The sequence below is a fragment of the Monodelphis domestica genome, chromosome 1, assembly GCF_027887165.1.
Source record: "Monodelphis domestica isolate mMonDom1 chromosome 1, mMonDom1.pri, whole genome shotgun sequence".
NCBI lineage: Eukaryota > Metazoa > Chordata > Mammalia > Didelphimorphia > Didelphidae > Monodelphis > Monodelphis domestica.
In genome coordinates this window covers 622,352,459-622,379,512 of record NC_077227.1, presented here as the reverse complement: position 1 = coordinate 622,379,512, position 27,054 = coordinate 622,352,459, and the positions used below count along the sequence as shown (strand labels likewise).

General features: G+C 35.9%; 1 long non-coding RNA gene across 2 annotated transcripts; it reads left to right on the top strand.

Moving 5' to 3' along the window:
* Positions 1 to 2,290: 2,290 nt before the first annotated feature.
* Positions 2,291 to 26,851, top strand: LOC103096002 (uncharacterized). 2 transcript variants are annotated; one of them, XR_459136.2, is made up of 3 exons: positions 2,291 to 2,427; positions 21,358 to 21,464; positions 22,477 to 26,851. It is a non-coding gene; the product is annotated as an uncharacterized LOC103096002 (long non-coding RNA). The 2 variants fall into 2 exon arrangements; XR_008915614.1 differs by lacking the exon at positions 2,291 to 2,427 and adding an exon at positions 14,889 to 15,072.
* The last annotated feature ends 203 nt before the right edge of the window (positions 26,852 to 27,054 follow it).

Below are 27,054 nucleotides of genomic sequence, written 5' to 3'. Positions count from 1 at the left end.
GGTGTTAAACCTTCCTTTGTACTCAAATTCTCACATGGGTCAGTAGAAAGCAGATCATTGGCCTTATTCCCAAATTTAGATATTTAGCCTTTGCCTGATGCAATCAGATCATCTCCCCATATCCTGAGCCCCAGCTGTGATACTTTTCAATCATGTCTAGGTCCAGCCCGTGCAGCAGGCTAGATCAAAAATAAATCTTTTCCTTTGGGTGAAGGGTGAAGAGGTAGAAAGGTTCTTGGCAGGATGAAGGTAACATTTATTTTAGACAGGTTGATGAGGATGGTATGGAAAAATTTGTGCATACACATGATTTATTGTAATCATAGTGGTGAGAAGGAAAAAGAAAAGGTCCTTTCCATGCAGGTCTGAGAGAACATGTGATCTCTTTGACCATTTTTCTTTCTAGTTTCTGTTTGAGATTTGCTCATCAAATCAGCCCTATTAATGCTGATTTTTCTGTTGATTGTATGATAAAGAAACTTTTGGTGGAAGAGGAGGCTGTAGGTTGTGCCTGGATTCCTTCACAAGGGTTAAAAAATAGACAGAACACAATGTTGTCACAAAGCAATTAACAATGTTGAGTGCTGGCTAAATAATAGACACTTTTGCTGGAATTCTCTGTTCTGTGTTCAGTTTTTATTGATACAAATACAAGGTTGACACAATCTTTGCCTTAAGGAGTTTATATTCTATTGGGGGAGAAAAGGGGAACAATGTTTCATTATTCCAGGACTTGGGTTATACTGCAGGTGAAATTACATCCCCTATCTACACAGCAGATATAGTACAGAGCTAAATTACTTGACATTGGCAGATGACGCTATCTCAGGCTCTTGACTATTTTACTATCGATAAAGAAAAACCCAGGAAGGTTTGGGCTTTGTTACTTGTCTACCCTATTAACTTCTCCCTCATCTATACCCCACCTCCAATTTGGCATTAATTGATAAAACAAAGACCCCAAATTAATTTTATTACAAGTGTCATCTGCTACAGCCTTGTTATAAGAATTAATCAGTGAGTTAATAAATGAAAAAAGCACTTATTAAGCATTTACTACATGTCGGGTTTTGTGCCAAGCACTGAATACAGATGAGAAAAAGAGAATACAGTATAGTTCATGCCCATGTGGGCAGTGGGAGTGAAGGAGTATTTTGGACAATGGGATTTGAGAAATTTGAGTTAATTCACTTTAAAGTCAACTGACACATCCTTTCCAGAAACAATAGTTATCTTTATTACTATGTTCAAAGTAAGAGGTTAAAAGGAGCCGATATAAGGACCATTTCATGGCAGGTAGCAAGATGGCCATATTAGATAACTATGGAGGGCAGATAAAATATTATCAATTTGACAGAATTCAAGGGAGGTAAGCTTTTGTTTGGGATTCTCTACCTAATAAATTATTAGTAGTATATATATATATTTATGCATATGTATTTACATAATATTTATACATATACATAAGTGGGCACACATATATAGTGCTCTAAAGTTTGCAAAATAGTTTTGTCTATTGATTATTTAATAAGCTTAGGGTATAATATCAGAGAAATCCTTTTATCATAATACTGGATCTAGAAAAGAAAATCATTAAAACTAGCCTAGGTGGAATTATTTTAAAAACTGAACAGAGACCAGAGAATTCCAGCAAAGTTAAAAGCAAACAACCAATCAGGCAGTCAATAAATGTTTATTAAGTGCTTTCTTTGCACCAGGAACTGTGTGAAGCACTAGGGAATACAAAGAAAGACAAACTAGTCCTTGCCCACAAGGAGCTTGCACTCTAATGGGACAGACAGTACTCCACCAAAAATGTACAGAGAAGCTGTTGACAGGAAAAGTTGGAAATAATCAACAAAGAGAAGGCACTAGAGTTAAGAGGGATCCCAAAAGCCTTTCTGTGAAAGGTGGGAACTTAGTTGGGATGTGAAGGAAACCTAGGAAACCAAGAGGTTCCATGGTAGACAAGTCAATGAAAATGTCTGGCGTAGGGAGATGTAGTGTCTTGTTCAAGGAACAGTGAGGAGGACAACAATTCTGTATTACAGAGTAATATGTGACAGGGTATAAGTAGAAGACTGAAGATGGAGAGGAAGAGGTTACAAAGGACTTTAAATATCAATACATAAGCATTTCGTAAATGCCTGCTATGTGTTTGGCACTGTGCTAGACACTGGGATTATAATGAAAAAGATGAAAACAGTCTGTACTCTCAAAGAACATATTCTAACTAGAAGAAATATCAGGTATGTATATAGTTATATACTGTAATAGAGAGGGAATTTTAGTGAGAGATAATAAGAAAGGGGAATCAAAAAGATGCTACACCAGGAAACAGTTTTTTGAAGGAAAGGAGCTGATTCCAGAGTACACCCCTTACTTCCTGCTCCCTTCACGAGAAGCCTAATGGAGATCTCACAGATGGTAAGTCAGTTCCTCCCTCAAAATACAATAACCAACAGAACAGTTCTCTTTAGTTTAAAAGATCTATTTATTCCTTTGGGGGAAGAAGATAAGGGAGGAAAACTGGGAGAAAGGGAAAGGGATTTCCCTAATTATAGTTTATCACTTGTTGAAGGCTTTTTTGATGTAAGACTCTTCAAAAGGAAATCTTTATTCCTTTGAGGGAAGATAGCAGTAACCCTGCTGTGGTCTTTTCTGCAAGACTTTCCTTTTTCTTCAGCTCAAATTAGAGGTGGAAAGGTAATGGCCAGAGAGAAGATGAAGTGGTCTGTCTTCAAACCACCTCCAAGCAGAAGTGAGTCCAGCCAGCTGGGGTCCAACTGACTTCTTCCTCAAGCTTCTATGGAATTCTTTCTCTCTCTCCTTCCCCATGGGTCTGGTTTCTACTTGAGCTCTTCTTGTTTTGCAGGCCATTTCTTCAGTCTGTGCCCATCTCCTCCATCATAATACAAAACAGATATATGGTCATTTAAATTGTAAAATAGCTTGATGGTGCAGTGAATAGAACACTAAGCCCAAAATATGTTAAGAAGAGAGTTTAAATCTAGCCTCAAACACTTATCATGTTTGTGATCCTGGTCAAGTCACTTATACTCTATCTGCCTCAGTTTTCTTATCTATAAAATGGGGATAATAATGGCACCTACCGCTCAAGGTTGTAGTAAAAATCAAATGAAATAGTAACTTTAAAGTGCTTGGCACAGAACCTGGCATATAGTGAACATTATATAAGTATTATCTATTATTATTATTATTATTATTATTATTATTAATTATGGGCACAAGAAGCTCAGAAGATCAAGAAAGGCATCTTATAGATGGTAGTAATTGAAATTAGTTTTGAATGTAGGGAGACATTGTATGACCTATACTTCAGTAAATTACTTTGGATGGAAGGAAATATTGGAATGGAGAAATAATTGAGGCAGGTAGCAATATAAGAGATGAGGTGATAAAAACCTACACCAGAGTGTTGGCAATGTCAGAGTGAAGGGGAATATTTGAAAGATATTGTAAGGTAAAATTAACAAGCTTTGATGATAGATAGGATAAGGAAGGTAAGAGACAGCAAGGAGTTGAAGCTATCAGCTAGGTTGGCACCCAGGTTGCAAGCCAGAGAATTCAGAAGTAGGAGACGAAGAGGGAGAGTATTGGAATGAGAGTCAACCAGTGTAAATTCTTGGGGTTAAGGGATGGTGTGTCTTGTTCAAGAAATTACAAGGAGGCCGTTAACACTGTATCTCAGAGTACATGGGTAAAGGGGAGAAGGGGCCAGGTTGTGAAAGCACTTATGAGTCACACAGAGAATTTTATGTTTGATCTTAAAAATAATAAGAAATGATGAATTTATTGAATGTGAGCATGAATATGTGTGTGTATGTGTGTTTGTGTGTGGTGGGGGAGTATGACAGTTCTCTGTATTATTATTAAGGTTTGATTAAGTTTTTGTCAACTTACGAATGTCTCTTGTATTTGGCAGGTTTTTTTCTTGTATGGAGGAAATAAATAGCTCTCTCATATTTGATAAATATTGTACATTGAGCTACCTTTTGAGGAGATGCTAGAAATGAGCCAAACTTAAGTTTTAAGTAATTTCCCCTTCATATCTGGGGTAGGATTATAAAAGGGCCAAAAAGAGTTCAGTAGTTAACCTCTCAATTTACAGGTGAGCTTCCCCTAGAACTGAACCCAGTCTTCATTTGCATAGGTTTAGGGGATCCCATTAATGATGAGGGAGAGGGCAAGCAACCCAGTTCCCTGTGCCCAGCAGCAGTGTTTGTAGCATAGATAGACCGAATGGGGGAGGGACTTGGGGCAGGCAAAAGAATTAAGAGTCTGTTGGAATAATCCAAGTAAGAAATAATTAAGGTCTGAGAAGGATGAGAGGTAGCCAAGAGAAAGGAATGGATGTGAAAGATATTGTGGACATAAAATGATAATTTGGCAACTTGAGGAGAGGCAATATATATGCATAGTCTCGTCTCTATCCCAAAGCCCTTCATCGTTTTTTTACTAACAGACAGCCTTAAAGAGTCAGGAGCAAATCTATGTATCTATGTATCTATGTATCTATGTATCTATGTATGTATGTATGTATGTATGTATGTATGTATGTATGTATCTATCTATCTATCTATCTATCTATCTATCTATCTATCTATCTATCTATCTATCTATCATCTTCTCACCCATTTGGACCTAAATGATAGTAGCTGGATGGAAAGGCAGATGCTCTCAACCACAGCCTCTAAAAAAAGAACAGAGCTAAATGTTGGCTGTGGTACTTTATCCAGATGACCTACTGACACTTCAATCCCAAGTTAAAAATTGAGCTCATTTACCTTCATGGAAGCATAGAGTTGCTAGATCCAACATTTCCATTTCATAAGTAAGGATATGGAGGCCTAGAAATGCTCAGACAGAATTCATAACACCTGGATTTGAACTCTGCAACTCTGACTTCAGAATCCAGAGATTTTCTGATGAATCATCTCTACCTTCATTCAGCAAACATTCAATAGGCATTTTCCAAATACAAACTATGTATCAAAGCATTATACTGGGTGCTAAGGAAGGAAGATAAGAAGAACAATAAGATAATCTTTGCTTACTATTTGAAAAGGAAAAAAGATAAAGTGTTTATAACAATAACACCAAGAAGAATACAAGTACAGAAGAGATAGACAGATTGGTTAATAATTATAATAAATAATAAGTATGTAGTATATCTATGGCATTGTAAGATTTGCATAGTTCTTAAATATCCTTTTTTATTTTAGTCTCATAACAACCCTTTGAGGTAGATGTTATTATGCCCATTTTACAGATGAAAAACTGAGGAAGATAGAGATTAAATGATTTGTCCAGCCAAACAGCTAATAAGTATCTGAGATCAGATTAATATTTAATTCTTCCTGATTCCAAATCCAATGTTTTTTTGTTACCTAATTGCTGATTTCTACTATATTTTAGACCAGGAAACCAGGAAAAAGGAAGTAATTTAGAAGATTACTAGATCACTTGTGAGATTGAGAAGCTAAGCAATATAGAGTAGGATCTTGCTTTATTCAACCAATGTGTTCCAAAAACCTTCCCATAAGTTGAAAATCATGCACAATAGAAAACCCTATTATTTAATAAATATTTCTCATACAAACATATCTAGGCATTTATGACTTTTGTTAAGTTTATCAGAACTACCAGTATCGCTACTCCTATACTTTGGGGCCATTATTAATGATTAAATAATGTTCATGAAACAAAGAGAAGCATTCTACATGGACACAATTTGTTTTGCTTTTTTATTTTTTATTTGAACCAGATAACATTTAGTAGCATGGGCATGCTACCTATCGATGAGTTGCATTCATTCATGTTAAAGACCTCAAGCAGATGAACAACTCCCTTTTTAAAATTTTAGGTTACATGTAGATAAAATATTAATAATTATTTTCTGACATTTTTTGATCCATATTCTCTCCCTCTCTCCCATCCTTTCCCCTTTCCCTGTGATGACAGATAATATGAAACAAGTTGTATGTGTGTTATTATGTCATACATATTTCCATGTTCATCATAGAAAGACACCTATCATTTTTATTAGAGAAAAACTCATGAAAGAAATAAAGTGAAGAATGGTACACGTCAATATGCATTCAGATTCCATGAGTTCCTTCTAGGGTGGTAGATAACCTTTTTCATTATGAGTCCCTTGAAGTTGTCTTGAATACTTAAGTTGCCAATGATAGTTGCATTCACAGTTGATTATTGTACATTATTGCTATTACTGTGTACAATGTTCTTCTAGTTCTGTTCACTTCATTTTGCAGAGGACATGACTTGTACAAGTGACAGCTCCAGACAAAGACTGATTCAGAGTTAATGTTTGGCATAAAAAAAATAAAATGACTCACGGTAACACTTTTCAGAGGAAGAATGAGTGTAAATGGATGAACAGCTGTGAGACTCTGCTACTTGGAAAAGTGATGCAGATTTAACGTAGAATTAAAATGTTTTATTTCGTGTGTTTTCCTGCATTTTTATTGCCAATCAGCCATACCTGAATTGATGTGTATTAATTTCATGTAAAATGAGTTCCCATTGTAATGAAGCAAATACTAGATTTGGATTTAGAAAGACTGGAGTTCAAATCTAACCTCAACCAATTTACCAGTTGTGTGAACCTGAGCAAGATACTGATGGTGAACCTTTTAGAGACTGAGTGCCCAAACTGCAATCCTCATGCCACATAATGCTGCCCTCCACTCCCCCACCTTACCACAGACAAGGGAAGGAGGAAGTGCTCCCATTGGGCTGGTAGGCAGAGAAGCAAGTGAAGTGAGAAATGTCTTCAGGCTTTGATAAAGAGGAGAAAGGGAGCAGCCTCCTCCAGCACATGTGCCATCAGTTCGCCAATATGGCAGTCTTTCTCAGTTTCCTCAGTAAGTAAAATATTTATAAGAATAGCATCCTGACCTTCCATATTTTGGGGGAGGATCAACTGAGATAACGTGCAGAAAGTACTTTGGTGGAGCTATTATTATTTTTTAAAGGCTTTCATTCTCTAATGGTCAACTATGAATGACTTATCTACTCTGATCAATGCAATGACCCAAGACAATTCCATAGGACTCATGATGAAAAATGTTATTTACCTCCGGGATGAAAACTGAAGAGCTGAATACAAATTGAAGTATTATTGCTCACTTTATTTTTCTTGATTTTTTTTTTGCACCATGGCTAATATGGAAATGTTTTACATGTTTTCTTATCTATAATTGATGTGATATTGATTGCCTTCTCAATGACTAGGAGAAGAGCTCAAAGAGAGGAAGAGAATTTGGAACTCAAAATTTTTTTAAAGAATGTTAAAATAAATAATAAAGTTTAAGATAAAACAAAAAGCTATTTTTTCATAATACAAAAAAAAATCACAGAATTTTAGATTTGGAAGGAATCTTAGTCCCACTCATCCTCTAAAAGGAATGACTATTACAACTGGCAATTTGTCATAATACTTATGCTTGAAGGATGACAACAAAGGAGAATCCATTAATTCCCAAAATGACTCTTTCCACTTTCATTTAGCTATGATTGTTAGAAATCTTGACATTATCATCTTTCCCCTAAAATCATTTTGTCTTTCTTACTTTTCTCTTTTGATTGATCCATTCCTTCTCCTTTCCATTTAATAACCACCATCTAAACTTAAGCTTTCACTTACCTCTTATCTGGACTATTTCAATAACCTCCTAATTGGCATCCTTAACTCTAATGCTAAGAATCTTCTAAATTTGAAAATATTACAGATAGCTAAAAGTGGAACCACAAAATGTGGCAGCAAATTTCAGAGAATTAAATTTCTTTACTATAAAAATAAAATGAACTCAGACCTTTGCTGAATCAAATCTATGCTCTCAGATACAAAGGATACAGAAAAAAAGAGTAAAGAGGCAGGAGAAAAGAGAGAGCAGTGTCAGAAAAGCTGTGAAAAGAAAGAATATCAAGAAAAAAGGGTACTCAATAGTGTCAAAGGCCACTGAATATGGCAATAAGGAGGTCATAGTTGACCTTGGAGGAAGCAACTTTTATTATAATGATGGGGAAGGAAGGCAAATTGCTGGAGGGTGAATGAGTGGGTGGTGATAAAAAAAAAAGATAATAAATTTAGATTATTCTTTCCAGAAGCTAGCTATGACCAGGGAGGAGATATATGGGAGCTTGAGTGGGTGGCAAGGTCAATGAAATGTTTTATTGGGTGATTATAGCAGTATATTTTCTTAGGATGAGAGGGAACTAGCAAGGGGGGAGACATTTAAGATGGGAAAACAGGAAATAATTCATTGACTCAGATACTGGAGGAAATAGAAGGGGATGAGATTATGGATACTAAAGAACAGTAGCCTTGTCAAGGAGAGCTCACTTCATTCTCTAAAAATGAAGAAGAGTAGAGGAAGGGCTGAGAGTTTGACATGTAGAAGAACAGAGAGGAGGGAACTCAACAGGGATGCCCTCTGACTTCTCACTAAATTTGTAAGGATCCTTATGCTGTTTCAGAACAAGAGATGAGGTTGAATTGGGTAGGTTAAGGGAAACTATGAATGAAACATTTACTGTAAACAGCCATCATGCAGCAATGAGGGCTCAATAGAAATAAAGGAAAAATTTGTAAGGGACTCAGTCTATAGGGTTTTGAAACTTTCTATAGTAAATCAGAAGTTTCTGAGGAGTGGAAAAGATAGATGGTGAAGGTAACCAAGGACTCAGAATTAGCAGAGGAGAAAATAAAGAAGGCAAAGGAGCAAGGAATTCAAGTTTAATGAACAACATATTGTCAGATTGTCTGAGTGGACTGTCCTTTATGGAGAGGAAAGTGAAAACAGAGTGATAGACTAGGAAACAGGATCAGAGGTCCTAACGAGCATGAAAAGCAGAGTTCAGAGGCCTTATGAAGTGGGAGAAGTGGATAGATGGGAAAATTGTGATAAAGAGGGGTATCCCAGGTTTAAGGTCTTAGAGGTTGTTGGACTTCCCCTAAGGATGGATTATGCCAGAAATTCCATGGGTGAGGGAGAGAATCTTCACCTAAAGCAGAGAAAACAAAGTATAGGACAAAAAGGGGAAGAGGATTGTAAAGAATAGACATAATGGGAAAACCAGACCAAGTTCTGTTATAGGAGTAACTGTGGGGTGCAAATATTCAAAGGGATAAGAAAATATTACATAGAATATTGAGCAGACACTACAGAACTGAGATGTGCCAAAGTTTAGGAAACAAAAATTCAGGAAGGGCTCAAGAATTTATGCTTTTAATTATCTCAAATTGCTTCCCAGAAGGTTTGTACCTTTCCCTCTCCATCCTGATCCCCAATGCCTCTCTTTGTGGGATTCTCTTCCCTCTGAGTCTAGACACTGGGTTCCTAGGTCTAAAGTCTGCGTGTGTGTATGTCTGTCTTTGTCTCTTTCTGCCTCCCCTTTCTGTCTCTGTCTGCTGTTTTTGTCTCTGTATATCTCTATCTCTGTCTTTTTGTCTCTTTCTGGCTCTCTGTATTTTTCTATATCTTTCATCTCTCTTTCCCCTCTTCTTCTTTTCTTCTTTCTCCTTCCTCATCTTAGCTATGAATTTCAAAACCCCCTGAATTTCAGGAATTTAAAAAAGATATTATCCCATCCATCTCCTTCTTTGTTCATGCCTTCTCTATGGGATTTTGCTGTATGAGGTGTTCTTAGAACTTATTAAAGTTTCCATGCAAAGTAAATATCTGGTAGATTGGCATATTTGTCTTTGAGCTAAAATTTCCCCAGAGTAATTCATGTATATTTTAATCCAGTGTGCTCAATAAATATACACTTCTGTTTTCAAAAAGAAAAATGTGGGGATAAGTTAAAAAGTGCTAGCTGCCAAGATGCCCTTTCTTCAAAGTAAAAAGACACTGAGTTAGCCTTAAATGCTATTATAAGAGGAATAAGGATAGGGCAATGAATTGGGTATACTTACAAGAAAACAGGGCAAAGGTTCCTATTCCACCTCATCCTTCATTGGGGTTTAGTGAAGCTTCAGGGTAATCTGCATTGCCCTAGTATTACAGACTATGAGCATTATGGGAGTTAAAAGGAATTTATTCACACGAATTCAAAATGGGTTGGGAGAATTCATGGGAGAATTAAAATAACTATATATAACTATATATACATATATATATAAAACTATATATACCCATGATATCATGCCATAATAAGTGAACTGTGATATAGATAGGAACAACTATAAATATATAATTGTCTTTTGAGGTTCTATTTATTAGTTCTTTTTCTGGAGGTGAACATTCACAAGTCATTCTTCAAATATCGACTCTGTAGTTGCATATATAATGCTCTCTTGGTTCTACTCATTTAACTCTTCATTATTCATTTAAGTCCTTTCAACTTAAAAAAAAATTAACCTGTTCATTGTTTCTTACAGCACAGTAGTATTTCATTATAATTATATACCACAATCTGTTCAGCCATTCCCCACTTGATAGGAAATGATTCCCCTCCATTTCCAGTTCTTTGCCACCACACAGAGACGACTATATATATATATATATATATATATATATATATATATATATATACACACACACACACATATATGTAGTCTCTCTTTGTATGTATGTATAATCTCTCTATGTATGTATGTATGAACAAAAAGTTTCTTTTCCTTTTTCCCTGATCTCCTTTGGAAACAGACCCAATCGAAGGGTAAACACAGTTTTAGAATTCTTTGGGAATAATTCCAAATTGCTCTCCAAAATGCTTGGATCAGTTCACAGCTCCACCAAAAGAGTATTAGTGTCCCCATTTTTCCTCATATACCTATATATGGCTTTGATGTATTCATCCAAAAACTGTCTATTAATATCTTTTGTCTATTTATCAATTGGGGGATAGTTTTTATTCTTATAAATATGACAAAGTTAATTATTTATTTTAGATATGAGACTTCTATCTGAGAAACTGTCTATAAATATCCTTTCAATTTTCTGCTTTCCTTCTAGAGTTGCAATACTAGTTTTATTTGTACAAAACCTTTTTACTTTAATATAATCAAAATTATCCATTTTATATCTCTCTCAGTGCTCTTAATCTCTTCTTTACTCAAAGATTCCTCTCTTATCCATAAATCTGATAAGTAATATGTCCCTGTTCTTATAATTTGTTCATGATTTCTCACCTTATATCTATATCTAGGCCATGTGTCCATTTTGACCTTATCTTGGCAAATAGAGTAAGGTAGTATTCTATATTGTCTGTTTCTGTTTCTGCCAAACTGATTTCCAATTGTCCTGTCAATTCATATCAAATGCTTAATTCTTTTCCCCAAAATTTGGATCTATACTTTTGTGTAATATGAGGTTACTATAATCTTTTACTACTATTGTATGTCTATTCTGTTCCACTGATGAACTTTTTCTCTTTCTTAGATAGTACCAGATAGTTTTGATAATTACTGCTTCATAATACAGTTTAAAATCTGGTACTTCTAGACTGTCCTCCTTTACATTAAAAAAATTAATTCTTTTGATATTTTAATCTTTTGTTATTTCAAATGAATTGTTTGTATTTTTATAGTTCAATAATATAATTTTTTGTAATTTAATTGCGACAGTATTGAATAATTAAATTAATTTAGATAGGATTATCATTTTAATTATCTTGGCTATGCCCACTCATGAACAATTAATATTTCTCCTATTATTTTTATCTGACTTTATAGAAAAAGTGTTTTTTAATTATGTTCATGTAGTTTGTGGGTTTGTTTTAGCAGGTATATTCCCAAATATTTTATTCTAGGGGATATTTTAAATAGGGTATCTCTATCATTTCTTGCAGATATTTGTTAATGATGGATAAAAATGCTCATGATTTATATAGGTTTATTTTATATTCTGATACTTTGTGAAAATTAGTGATGGTTCCAAATAACTTTTTAGTTAAATCTCTAGAATTTTCCACATCTACCATCAGATTAACTATAAAAAGAGAGTTTTATAACCTCTTTGCCTAGTCTTATTCCTTTGGATTCTTTTTCTTATTGCTATTGCTAGCATTTATAATACTATATTAAATAATATTGGTGACTATGAGCATCCTTTTTTCATTCCTGATCTTATTGGAAAGGCTTCTAGCTTATTTATTTTCATTGCAAATAATACTTGCTAGGGCGGCAAGGTGATTCAGTGGGTAGAGGGTCAGGCCTAGAGTCCAGAAAAACTGTTCAAATATGGCCTCAGACATTTCTTAGCTATGTTATCCCTGGGCAAGTCACTTAACCCTCCTACTTAGCCCTTGTCCATTTGTCTTAGAGTTGTTACTAAGACAAAAAATAATTTTTAAAAAGGTAATTTCTTTTGGGGAACAACAAGATAGCCCAGGGGATTGAGAGCCAGGCCTAGAGACAGAAGGTCCTGGATTCAAATTTGTCCTTGGGCATTTCCTAGCTATGTGATCCTGGGTAAGTCATTTAACCCCTAGTCCCTAGTGCTTACTGCTTTTCTACTTTAGAACTAATATATATTACTGATTTTAAGATAGAAGAAAAGGGTTAAAAACAAATAAACAAATGCTACTTGCTGATTAAGGTAGATGCTTCATATCATTTTAGGAAAAAATCCATGTATGTCTACACTTCCCAGATTTTTAAATAGGAATGAGTATTTTATTTTGTAAAAGGTGAAGTAGCCCCAGAAAGTTCAAAGATGGAAAAATTAAAAAAGAAATAAAGCAGATAGACCCCTGTCCGCATTTTTAAGGGACAGATCTGGCTTCCCTCCCACAGGAGATCAAGCTGTTTATGCAGATAACAAACTGGTTTCTACTTAGCTTGGGGAGCAGGAGACAAAGAGGAATTTCAGGAATATCAAAGGGTCAGCGAACTAACATTTGACTAAGTGAAGATAAAGACTCCTTGGATAACAGCCCCCTCATAAATCTAAGGGTTGTCTCCTCATCTCGGACCCCACATTCCTGTGTTAAAGTTTGTTTGTTGCCAGATAAGAACCTGTAATAACTTGTATCTCGTAACCCTATGTAATCTGTTCCTTAATGTCAGACCGGCGCAGTTTTCCATTAGGGAATTCTGTCCCAGCTGGTGGATTCTTTATTTCTCTCTTTTATTAATAAATTATGGTTCCAATAATTGAAATTCTAGGTGTTTGAACTCATTTGTGAAGTGGATCACTTCAAAGGCTTTTGTAGCATCTATTGATATAATCATATGATTTTTGTTATTAATATAATTAATTATGTTGATAGTTTTCATTACATTGAATCATCCCTGAATTCTTCCTCTAAATACTGTTTGGTCACAATATATAATCTTTGTGATATATTGTTGTAATTGTAATAAATACAATTAATAAGTACTTATTAATAAAGAGAAAGAAATAAGGAAAGAAGGTTATGAGCCTAACTATCCAAAGTCTCCAGGCAAGTCTCTTCTGTTTGATCAGATTCTAGTTTCCAAATGGCCTTGGTCCATTTCACAAGCAGTTTCTAGGGAGCCCAGCTAGCCACATGGTCTGACCAGACAAATTAATCCTGATCAAGGAGCAGGTTTGAGTTCAGGAAGGGCCCGGAGCCAGAGAGCTAATTCCTGCTCTTATATCTTCCCCCATGACATTACACCTACTCGGCTTTTGATTGGACAGTCTGGGTCATGTACTCTGATGTCCAGGCACATAATCAGGCCACACTGCAGGTCAGGGGCCAAGCAAGGAGCCTTCCACCAACCCATTCCAGAAGTCAGAAACTTCACTTTCCCTCATACTCCTATCTTAATGTATATGTGCCAAGTATGAGTTATATTTTTATGTTAATTTCACCCATAGTCTTTGACATGGGCACTGTACCCCCAGAAACTCAGGCAAACTATTATCAAGGAAATTTCTTTGCTCCCTTACATCCTCATGACTCCCAATCTAAAACATCCAATGTGCTCCTTTGATCCTCCTTTAGATTTAAGATGGACAGAGAGATGCATCTCCAGTCCACACCTTGATTCTATCAGGCTATATCTCAGACATCGATCTGTTCCCTAAAACCAAAGAATCTTTTATGAGGGTCATTCCCTATGTCTCCAGACAGACCCCAGTCAGATAACCAAACCCCTGACTGAATGTGTAAGGGTTTACTACTCTAGAGTCATGTCCACACCATGACACAGCATCTGTTGTAAAGAGTATAAGATTTTCAGAACTGATATCGTCTAGGGGACAGCTTTTCCATCCATGTTGTCCTCCCAAGGAGCAGCCTTCCATCTTGCTATTCCACCTGTACCATTCTCCTGGCCATTCTCAACATTACTCTCTAAATTAATAAATTTCTCTTTTTATTTTTGAGCTAAGTTTTGGAGTCTTGCATTCTTTCAAAAGGTATCCTTCCTGAACCCCAGGGGCGCACTTCTTCACCCCCACAACAGTCTCCTACTTTGTTCAGATTTTTTCATCTATATTAATTAATGGAATTGGCCTATAATTTTCTTCCTCTTTTTTTGCTCTTTCTGGTTTAAGTCTCAGTACCACATTTGTTTCATAAAGATCATTTGGTAAGTCTCCTTCTCTACCTTTTATTTCAAATAGTTTGTTCCTTATTAGAATTAGTTGATCATTAAATATTTGTTAGAATTTACTTGTAAACTTATCTGGTCCTGATGCTTTTTCTTAGGAAGTTTATTTGTGGCTTATTCAATTTCTTTTTCTAAAATATGTTCTATTTCCTCCTCTGATTTTCTAAGCAGTTTATAATTTTGCAGGAATTTTTCCATTTCACTTACATTATTAAATTTGTTGGCATATAATTGAGCAAAATAACTCCTAATAAGTGCTTTAATTTCATCTTCATTGGTGGTATATTCACCCTTTTTATTTTTAAGAAGTCTAATTTTTGTGAATAATCTGTTGATACTTGATAACAGTTCAATTCATCTCAACAAAGTATTACTCTCTTATCCTCCCTCTTTTGTAGCTTTCCAGAATTGTGATAACATAGAAGAAACCTGGATTTATCTAAGCACATTATCCAGCCTGCAAAGTTCCAAGAAAATATGAGAAACAAGTTTACCTTGTAAGCCTAATTTAAACAATCAATCAACAAGTATTTATTGAGTACCTACTATTTGCTAAATACCCCTGTCCTAGGTTCTGAGAATACAAAGACAAAATACAATAATCCTTGCCCTCAAGGGACTTGGGTTTAATAGGAGTAAGGATGCTTATTAGTAAAACAAAATAAATAGAAGGTAAGTACAAAATATTCAGAATGGTATACTAAAAACTATGCCTTACCATTTCCATCTGAGCAATACTTAGTAGTTCTTTGAAGATGTCCTGCTACCCCGTGAAAACACTGGTTGTTTTCATAAGAAATTTGGGATCAAATAAAGGAGTTTTCTAATTTTTTGAAAGGAGTCCAGCCCATTCTCCTCCACTTGTTCTCATTTCTTCGTCATCTCATACTACTTAGATACCTTCTGCAACTATCTCCTCCTTCAACCTGTCTCTGATGAAGAGGTTGCTTTTACTTTTTATCAAGACTAAGCTAGTCTGTCTCCTCCAAAAGATTGCCCCTTCTATTACCACTCCCTTCTTTTATCTTCATTCTTTCTCTATCACTTGGATCTTTCCCTGCCATCTACAAACATTCTCATGACTACCTCATCCTCAAAAAACTCTCATTTAATCCTTCTATTTCCACTATGACCTATATGTCACTTGTCCTTTGTGGCTAAACTCCTTGAAAGAACATTTTTTTAATTTTTTTAATTTTATTTCATTTTTAATTTTATTTAGTCAATTTAGAACTTTATTCCTTGGTTACAAGAATCATATTCTTTCCCTCCCTCACCTGCCCCCACCCCTTCCCTTAGGCAAAGTGCAATTCTATTGGGTATTACATGTGACCTTGAGCAGAACCTATTTCTATGTTGTTGATGTTTGCAATAGAATGATCATTTAGAGTCTACATCCCCAATCATATTCCCCTCGACCCATGTAATCAAGCAGTCATTTTCTTTGATGTTTCTTCTCTCACAGTTTTTCCTCTGAATGTGGATAGTGTTCTTTCTCGTAGATCCCTCCAAGTTGTTCAGGATCACTGCATTGCCACTTATGGCGAAGTCCATTATATTCAACTGTACCACAGTGTATTGAAAGAACATTTTTAATAGTTGCCTCTACTTTCTTCCTTCTTAAACATTTACTCTACTATTTCCTATCTCAACATTCCACTAAAACTGCTCTCTCCAAGTTAAATAATGATCTTTTAATAGCCAAATCCACTGTAATTTTCTCAGTCCTCATTCTTTTCTACCTCTCTGAAGCATCTGACATTGTTCATTATCTTCTCCTCCTTTATATTCTTTTCTCTCTAGGTTTCAGAATACAGTTATCACCTGGTTCCTTTCTAGCTAGTTGATCATTCCTCCTTAGTCTCTTTTGCTGGAACTTCATCTAAAATGTATCCTCTAAGCACAGGCACATGGATAGAATTCTGTCCTGGATCCTCTTCTTCTTCCTCTATACTTCATTTGTTGATCTCCTCAGTACCCATGGATTTATTTTCCATCTCTAGCTGGTAACTCAGATCTAACTATCCTACCCTAATTTTTCTACTAATCTCTAATTTCGCATCTTCAAATATCTATCAAATATCTCAAACTGAATATCCAGTGGTCATAAGCTCAGTATAACTAAAATGAACGCCTTATCTTTTCTCCTAAAATCTTCTCCTTTCCTACATATCCTATTTTTACTGAAGGCAACACCATCCTTCCAGTCCCTCAGGTTGCTGCAATATGAGTGTCCTTCATGATTCCTCATTATTTCTCTTCTCCCCTCCCAATATCCAATGTATTGCCTGTAAAGATAATTTTGGACTGATAATTTTATCTTTGCAACACCTCTTGAATACACCACCTTTTCTCCTCTGATATTGCCACCACTCTGGTTCAGGCCTTTATCACCTCAAGCATGGATTATTAAAATTGCCTGCAAGTGAATTAATCCATCTGCCTTAAGACTCTCTCCACTCCAATCATCCTCCTTTACAAAGCCCTAAAGTATAGGTCAGATCAAGTCATACACCCTGCCTCCCCATTCCCAATCAATAAATTCCAGAGGCTTCTTATTGCCTCTATGATCAAATATAAAACCTTCTGTTTGTCCTTCAAGCCTTTTATAAACTATATACACATGGCCCCTACTGTCCTCCATAGACACATATTTCCATTCTTCTTACACCTTACTCCCTTTGATCCAGTGATACTTGCATCCTTGCTGCTCCACAAAGAAGATGCTCCAGCCTTTCTAGTTGGTAACATCTTCCAAAGTTTGTATTCCATTCAAGAAGCCAAGATCATCTCCATACCATGATGAGGCATTATAGGAAGGCTTTAATGAAGTTTGACTCCTAAATAGTCTGTTCTTTTAAATGCTAAGTTAATCAAAACAGTCAATTCAGTGTACTAAGTGCTGTCACAAACACTGTCATTTACTCTTCCATAGGCCTTAAGCAAGTCATTCAATTTATGTCTAAATTTTCCCTTCTGTGAAAAAAGAAAAAAGAATAAAGCTCTCTTTTGTATGTAAGAGGATTTCTGAGTCATCATCAATACTGTTTGAATTTCAAGTTAGTTTTACATTACTGGTGATGGATTTCCACCAATCTATCCAGGATCAACAATAGACATTCAAAGTCATGATTTGCAGATGGCTGAAATTAAGGGTGCAGTAGGAGGCCAAAAACAAAACACTAACTGGCCCACACAGGACTGAACCACAATTTTGGTTCTATTGACAACACACTTTTACTAATTCAAATTACTAGAAAACCTTATATAGAAATTCATTAATTTATGAGTACAGAGGATTTTTCATTAAAAGTGCATACAATAAATACTATTTCTTCAAAAAAAATACTCCAGAATAAATAAAAGAATAAATGAATAAAAAGACATTTTTAAAAAGTACTTACTATGTGTAAACCACTGAGCTTAGTGCTGGGGTTACAAATAGAAATTTAAGATAGGATGTGGTGCCAAGGAACTCATATTTCAGCAAGAGAAAATATGTGTATGGGGTTTTACCTACAAGTAAGATGGGAAGGCCCAGTGGTCCTTAGAGTACAATGTCAGAGGAGATTGTAATGAATTTTATTTAATGTCATTTCTATTTTTTAAGAAAAGTATTCATTTTTATGCTGAACCATTTGAGAGCACCAAAGTCATTGGTTGAGGACTTCTTTTTCTTGATCTTTAGTAGCTGAGGCTACTGAGAAAGCACTTGACAGTTTACTTCTACTAGGTTTTTTACTGGACTCTAGCTATAAAGGATTGAATGGAAGTAAGACTGGTAGTCTGGAGCATGGTAGAAAGAAGGAGCCAATGTCACAGACCTGGGAGTGTTCAAGAGCAAAAAAGAAAATGGAAAAAAGCTAGGTTTTAATTATCAGTTTGTATAGAAAATTAAAAATCTACACCTTGATGAAAAATTTTAATTAGGGATTTTTATTCCCAATTCTACCATTTATCCTAGTCTTGCTATAATATCTAATAATGCTCTACTTGGTGACAGCCAGATGCTCTCTTATTCAAAATTATTTACAAATTTATATTGGCTAATAACAGATTATACATCCTATTCTTGGAGGTTCTGAAAATTAACATTAGTCACTAAGAAAGGGCTTAGATGAGACATACTGGGTCAGCCTTGTTGTGATCTATCAAATGATACTTAGAAATCATCACACAGTGAATCTATTATAAATTATTATAATTAAGTTGGTTGTCATTAACAGTGCCATTCCTTGCTAGTGATTTAATTTCCTTAAACAATTTTTATTCTACTGCTTTCTCTGCCTCAAGGTTTGAAATAGAAAATACTAATCATTTTCCTTCTAACTTCCATCTTGCATCGTTATATTATCTTGGCTGTTAAGAATTCAATAATTACTTTCACCTCATCAGTAAGATGAAAGAGGAATTATTTTGTTCAAATTTCAGCCCTCAAATTTTATAACAAGAAATTACATTCCAGCTATAGAGTAACTAAAATGGAAAATTCTGGACAAGAAAATAAACATCATGCAAAATGAAAACCTTATAAAAGAATATAAGAGAATTTAAAGACTTTGATTATTTCCCCACTCCTCAAAATGGGGGATCAGTGCAAATGAATTCAAGCTTGTGCTATGAGGTCCAAAGGTGGATGTCCTTGGGTATTCCTATTTCCATTCATATAAACCCAGTAGTGGTAGTGATTAAGCCTATAGGTCTTATCTTTCCATTCCACAAAAGGCAGGAATCAATGACTGTCACTGCCCAATAACTTTAAGGGAAGAAACCAGAAGTTGGGTGGACATGGTGAAGAAGGGAGCTGGAGAATGGAGCTCAAAGCCAAAACAGAGGAAATATTCTCTGCCAGAGTGGAAGGAAACTGGGAAACTCTCTGAGGCAAGTCCTCTCCCCTCCACTCCCAGTTAACTCGGGGCAGTGACCCAGTCTCTAGTACCCTATTCCACCAAAAGAGGTTGAGCAAGGCCAACCTTGAAAAGGGATCTGTGTAATTATCTTAGTTGATTCTTTTAGTTAAGAATTGCTTTCTAGGGGGCAGCTGGGTAACTCATTGAATTGAGAGCCAGGCCTAGAGATGGGAGATCCTAGGTTCAAATTTGGCCTCAGACACTTCCCAGCTGTGTGACCCTAGGCAAGTCACTTAACATCCCCCTCCCCCATTGCCTAACCCTTACCACTCTTCTGCCTATTGATTCCAAGAGGGAAGGTAAGGGTTTAAAAAAAAAAGAATTGCTTTATCAAGGTAGGAAAATTAACAACAAAACTGATTTAGTGTAACAAAAATTCCTGGATCTCAAGGAAAATAATCTAAAAGTAAGAATGAATATAAAGTAGTACTTCAGAAATTCAAACTATATTATAAAACAATAGTTATCAAAATAGTCAGATATATATTGACCAAAAATAGATCAGTAGACTATATAGATAACAGTAATAATAGCATTTATATACTGTTTTAAGATTTGAATAGCACTTCTCATATGTTATCTCATTTGAACTTCTTTACAACAACCTTGCAAGTTAAGTGCTATCATTATCCTCATTTTAGAAGAAAAAAATTAAGTCTGTGAGAGCTTACATGATTTAGGAAAGGTCCCATAATTTGAGTGCTGAGGCAATATGAAAACTCAGGTCTTCCTGACTCTGGGGTCAACATTTTATCCATTCTGCCATCATGGTGCATCGATGGATTGATAAAAAATTGACTAAGTTACTTACCATGTGCCAAAGAGTATGATAAATTTGAGGATGTAAATAAAAGCAAATCATATAGTACCTGCCCACAAGGAGTGATTCTAATTAGGGAAGATAACACCCAAAGGTGAGCTGAAGGCTTTCGTAGTAGGGCATGCAAAAAAAGAGAAAGTATTATGTGGAGATGTCCAGGATGTAGACTAGGGAGGCCTGATTCTCTGGTAGACAGAATAAAAGCTCACCTAAGAGAGTGCAAGTTGAGGGAATTGCAGGGAGGGAATGCAAATGCTCAACAGAGCCCAGGATCATATAGGTGGTGTTTTCATTTCTGGATGGAGGTGGAGGCTTGGAGCTTCAAGCAGCCTGGTAAGGAGATGACCTGGAAATGACATTATGGTTTAAGATGGGGCAAGATCAAATGGGAAGGGGAAAGAACAAACATTTATTAAATGCCTACTATGTGCCAGGCACTGTACTAAATAGGGTTTCTGTTCATCTGACCTATTACCTTTCTGGGAAACATCAACCTTCTCTTCTTTTGGTTACTCCTTCCCCAGGAAAACCATGAAGGAAGCCTTGCTTCACCTAGCTCTTGCCCAGACTTTCTCCAGATTCCACATCCTTCCTTTCTGACTGCCCAGCACCCCTTCATAGATGGTCTCCTGGCCATCTGAATGCAAGTTCCTTGAAAGCAGGAAATGTCACGTGGAACAAGGGACTGACCACTGGAGGCACAGTCCTTATGAGTATGTGTAGAGTGCTACTAACACATTTCTTTATGTAGAACAGGCTAGAAAGCTTACTTCTGGAAGATTCATGGTGATATATAAGTCCCTTAGACATTTGTAGTATGCACTGATGTTCTATAAATAGTTTCAATTTAGCAATTATAGGACAAATAGAAGTCTCTTTGATAAGTCTTGATTGTGTGGTAAGAACTAGGTGAATGGAGACATTCAAAGGTATTAATTAGCCCCATTCCCTCTCTTGTTTTAACTTTCTCCAATTTGGTGACATTTCCCACACAGAGGAACATAGCCCTGGAATCCAGGTCATTTGCTTTGATTTTGTTTCTTTTGTTTTAGAATAAGAAGATGACTACAAACCTGTGAGCTTGGAAAAAACGAGGTGAGCTAGCCACCAGCAGATCCAGAGACAGAGTAGAGTCCATGATCAGCTTTGCAGCAATCAGGTGAATCAATCTCTGAATCCCAGGGAAGAGAGAGAGCTAGCCCAGCAATCACTGAGACAGGGATTCATCTGGCAGTGACAATGAATTTGGGTGTGAACTTTGTCAGACTAGTGCTTTGAAGAAATTTTATTAAGTCTGAGCTCCTTCTTTACAGGGACTAAGGTGATCCTGGGGGAAGTGTTCTCCCAAGATAATAGAGGGAAATGTTTGTATTTCTCTTCTTGTTATGTCTTTGTTAAAGATAATTCTTTAAATGTATTTTAGATACTAGTCACTAGTGGATAACGATTGATAGAGACTACTGGAATGGGGTTCAATCCTTCAGGGGCACCCTTAGAACCCAGAGGGGATGTATAGCCAGTCTCTCTCAGTAAGATGAAGGCTAGAGCACCTGCTATTCTTGCTTGCTGTATCTATGTCCCTAGTGCTTGGTGCATAGGAAGTGATTAATAAATACTTAATCTATCCAGTAGACAGTGGCTGTACTTTGACCTTAAAACTACTTTGATTCTCTCTTATAGGTACTAAACCAAATAGGAGGGTATTTTGGGAAGCATATTAGAAGAATATACAATGAGGCTTATGGCAATTTGGTAGAATTTGAAATAGGATAACACAGACTGTTCATTTATGATGGATAGAGAGAACTATGTTCAAATAGAATTATAGAATCTTAAAGCTGGAAGGTTACTTATAGGTCATCTCTTCCAAGTTCCCCCCTCACTGCAGGAATCCCTGAAAAATGAACTTACACTGTCTACTTGAACAGATACAGTGATGGAGAACTCATTTCTTTTTTTTCCATGAAAGGATTTACATATATTTTTAAACAATAACAATCAATTATATTTATAACTGCAATTAAACTTGAAAAAAAAACACCTCCAAAGTCAGATATTTCTAGTTGGTTACTCTTTCTGAATACCATTCCATTTTCTTTAACCATTCAATCATGTACCTTTGTTTTTTGTATCTCTTTTAAATTTCTCTTTTGTTTTATTACCCATCATAGATGTCTTAGAGAAGCTGGGGAGCCCAGTGGTATGGTAAAGACTTGAAGAAAGAGATGTTTTGCAGGACAAGTCAAGATGCAAAAACCAAGGCTGGGGACCTGGCTGTCAATCAAGAAGAAGGTTCCAAAAGGAATGTTCCCAGGAGTTGGCAGTTGAGGTTGGCTGAGGACCCTTGTAGGACTAACTTGGTTTTGGGGCTTTCTGACCAAGGGAGAAACCTCTGCTCTCTCTGAGATTTGACTGACCAAGAGTTGGAAGAAAGCCAAGCTGAAGGAGAGACTTTTCTTGGTGAAGAAAAAAGATTTTAACCATTGTCCTCCATCTCTCTAACTGTCTTAGAGTCACAGTTGTGACTGGACTACTTTCCCAAACGCTCAAATTCTCCCTTATTTTAGATTAGGGACATCCTCATCCCTCTTACCTCAGTTTCCCAATAAACCCCCTGATTTGAAAAGGAAAAAGAAAGGAATATAGTTCACTCAGGAGGGGAGGGAAGAAGCCAAAGGCTTCAAGAAGAACTGGGAGGTGAGGAAGGCAGGGAGGATAGATAAAGGAGGGAGGGAGAGAGGGTAGGAGGAGTTTAGGAGAAATATTGATCCACTAGTCATCAGTAGGGATCAGTAGACAGACCCCAGAGCATTCCCCTGTATCAGCAGTGTCTCTCAAAGTACTTCTATCTTCATTTTAACTAAGTATCATCAGGTGTGTCCCCATACTTAGTAGCAGCTCTCTCTAGTCATAAGCCAGAGCATTCAGTCATTGCAAAGAGTACTAGTGTCACACAGATTTACCTTTCTATTTCAACAAGTAATAGTTTCCACAGATTAACCATTTCTATTTCAGTGATGAGTATTGTATTTACTACCTGAAGATATATATGTATATATATATATTTAAATAATATGACATATGTAAATGTGTAAAAATAGAAGATGCATATATATACATATAGCATAATAATGATCTCATCGATGAATATAGATAAAGAGGAAAGAGTTAAAATATTAATACAGGGACAGAGTAGTTTAGGGTGGAAAGGGGAATATTGTTTGGAGAGGTAACATAGGGACAGAATGAATCAGATTTCATTTAGATACGAGTTTATATATATATATATATATTCATATATATATACACCTATAAATGCTGTGAATTGTTACATTGGAATTAGCATTATATAAGGCATAGGATGATTCAATTTTACTTAAGTTAAACTTTATATTGATTGCTATAGGAATGACTTTTATATTAAGAAATTGTTATATTGGAAAAATTTTTGTTGGCATATAATACTAACCCTCTTCCCACAAGATGTCTTAGCATAAGATAGGAATTTAGATTATCAAATAGACAGATTAGGATAAGATTTATTGTTTTAGGAGGGGGAGGTTAGATTGGGACAATGAGTATCATAGATAGATTAGAATAGACATGGGCAATAAGTAACTGGCATGGGCCAGGGTGGCACCTTGCGAACAACAGGAAATGGAGTTGTGATAGCGGCTGGTACTAGAGAAAAAGTGCCAGACTGAAGAGTTTGTGAAATTGATCACCTCAACGGGGGCCTGCGGGAGTGAATTTCCTGAGGAGAGAAGACCCTGGTGAGGAGAGCAGTGAGGGTCTCTCCGTCTTGAGACGTTGAAGAAAGAAGGTGAATAAAGACTTTCTCCTGAGGGTTACCCATTTTTCCTGCTGGTGACTGGAAATCTTTCCCCCCAACACTTCCAAATTGAAGGGACTATCTGAAGAGAAACCTGAGCAGACTTTACCTCACCTCCTGTTGCCCAGGGGTGAGTCAACCTGACTTTCTCTGGGGGAGGATGGGGGTGGGGGGGTCAGGCTCCCAAGATCCAAGTTCAGACTCCAGGAGGGAGGAAAAGGGTTTAAATAGAGACAGGGACCCCCTTTTCCCAATTTCCTTTTACCATTCTTCCCTACCTGTTGTTCCTTTTGTATTACCTGATTGAGTTAACATTAAAAGTTATCTGTTCCCCAAGCTGAGTGTGAGTGAACAGATCAAGGGGAAACCCTTTGGTCTTGAGTAGTGGAGGGGGAACAATAGGGACAAGAGCGAATTGGGGAGAGCAGCTTTAGCTAAGGAGGTAAGGCAGAAGGAGGGAAATCTCCAAACCCTCTCTCCTCTCTCTGAGCCAACCTGTTACCTCTGCTGTTCTCCCCTGAACCCCACTTTATGGGAAGATGGGGTTCTCCTCTCTTTCCCCCTCTTTATACCTCAAGGTCCAAGCCTCCCTTTTGAGACTACATCCCTTCCCTTCTTTAATATTTTTTTTTAAACAGTGTGGGGCCTGGAATCAGGAAGATTCATCTTTTTGAGTCCAAATCTGGCCTCAGACACTTACTAGCTGTGTAACCCTGGACAAGTTACTGAAGCCTGTTTGCATAGTTTCCTCATCTGCAAAGGGCAGAAGGAAATTACAAACCATTTCAGAATCTTTACCAAGAAAACCCCAAATAGGATCATTATGTATCAGATACAAGTGAAAAAATGACTAAACAATAACAAAATATCTGTTTTAGCAATGTGAAGATTTAAAAATACAAATGGTGTCCAATTTAGACCTTGTGAACTTCACAGCTTTTTTTCCTCAAAATACTCAATTTTCATTCTAAATAACAATTCCAACTCCATTAAGGCAGAATATTACAATACTTATTTTTTGTAGGCAAGGTGATAGAGTATATGTTGACTATTCCCCTGTTGCAGTGTAGTTTTTTGCTGGAGTTTTAATTCAGACCACCCCCACCACATACTTGTAAATTAAAGTAAATGTGGCATATCATATCATCAATATCTTTGTCTTTTCCCCTTTTATTATTCTCCCTTCTACTGACAAGTTTCAAAAAGCAAACCCCCAAAATAAATGTACCTCCATTCTCTGCATCATCTGGCAAGATTAATTTCAACCTTAACCCTTTCCAAAAAGGTGAGCTTCTATATTTTAAGTTTATCAGTTCTCAGTCAGAAAGTGAGTGGTGTTTCATGAAGGCAGTTAGTGACAGAATGGATAAAGCATTAGGTTTACTGTTAGGAAAATGAGTTCAAATCTAACCTCAGATACTTATAAGATGTTTGACCCTGGAAAAATCACATAACTTGTTAGATTCAATTTTCTAAAATGGAAAATACAGATAGTAACAGCATCTACCTTGTAGGGTTTTTTGGAAGATCAAATGAGATTTATAAAGCACTTAGCATAGTATACACATAGTAGATGTTCTATAGTGTTTATTCTCCCCCTCCACCCTTTCCTATCCATTTTTTTCTTTGAATGGCGATTTCCCAATGTATTAATCAAAATTACAGCCTTTCAGAGTTGTTTCTCTATAATCTCATCTTTGTATATTTTTTTTCTAATTTCTACCCACAATACTCTGTATCAGCTGATAGAAGTCTTCCCAGTTTCCTAGAAACTGTTAATTTCATCATTCCTTAAGTAGGAAAGTGCTGGCATATGTTTAATAACTAGTTTTATGTAAAAGAAAGTACCCACAACATACTTTTAAGCTTAATCTGCATCATTACCATTTTCTCCATCATGTTCTTAAGTCTAGACAATCAATAAAAAATATGAAGCCAGACTTGCAGCATTTGCTGATTTTGGAAATATAAATACTCACACTGAAAATTAATAATAGGCTCTCTTGAGCAGGTTCAAACTGGCTCCAGCACACCCCTGTCATATGATATAATAATACTCCATTCCATTTATAAAACACAATTTCTTTAACCTTTCTCTAACAGAAGGAGATTCTTTTATTTTCCAGAACTCACTAGTTATGCAAGAATCAGATTCATCCTATCAATTCCTTTTGATACATTTTATATAGGATTTTGGAAACATTATCCATTATAATTGACCTGAGTTTTGTTATCTTCCTTTAAATTGTTATCTTAATTTAGTCATTGTGCATATTGTTCTTTTGGATGTCATTTCTTTACCCAATATCATGATGTTCATGTAAATATCTTCATTTTACTCTGAAATTCTTGATATTCATTGTTCCTTATGGTGTTATTTCCAACTAAATTTAAATAGCATAACTTATTCAGGCATCCCCTAATTATTGGGTACATAATATGTCTCAAGCTTCTTGCTATTATACACAGTAGTGCTGTGAATAGTTTGGTCCATATAAAATTCTTTATGTCACTAACTGCAATATGGTTATGGTTATGGAATTGTATCAATTAATTAAATTTCTTTTTGCTATTCTAATTTATTTCCCAAAATGATTAAACCAATTCACAATTCCACCATCAGTGAATTAGTGTGTCTATCTTCCCACAACAGGAATATTTACTTTTCCCATCTTTTATCGTATTTAAGAATTTTATAAATATACAATGAAATCTCAGAGCTATTTTAATTTTTATTTATATTACTATTAGCTATATAAAATACTCTTTTATAAGACTATTGATAGTTTACATATCTTCTTTTGAAATGTGTTAACATCTTTTATGGAATGATACTTAGTTTTTAAAACATGTTTCAATTCCCTGTGCATTTCAAGTTTAATACTTTTCTCAGCAATATTTGATCCATAGTCTTCCT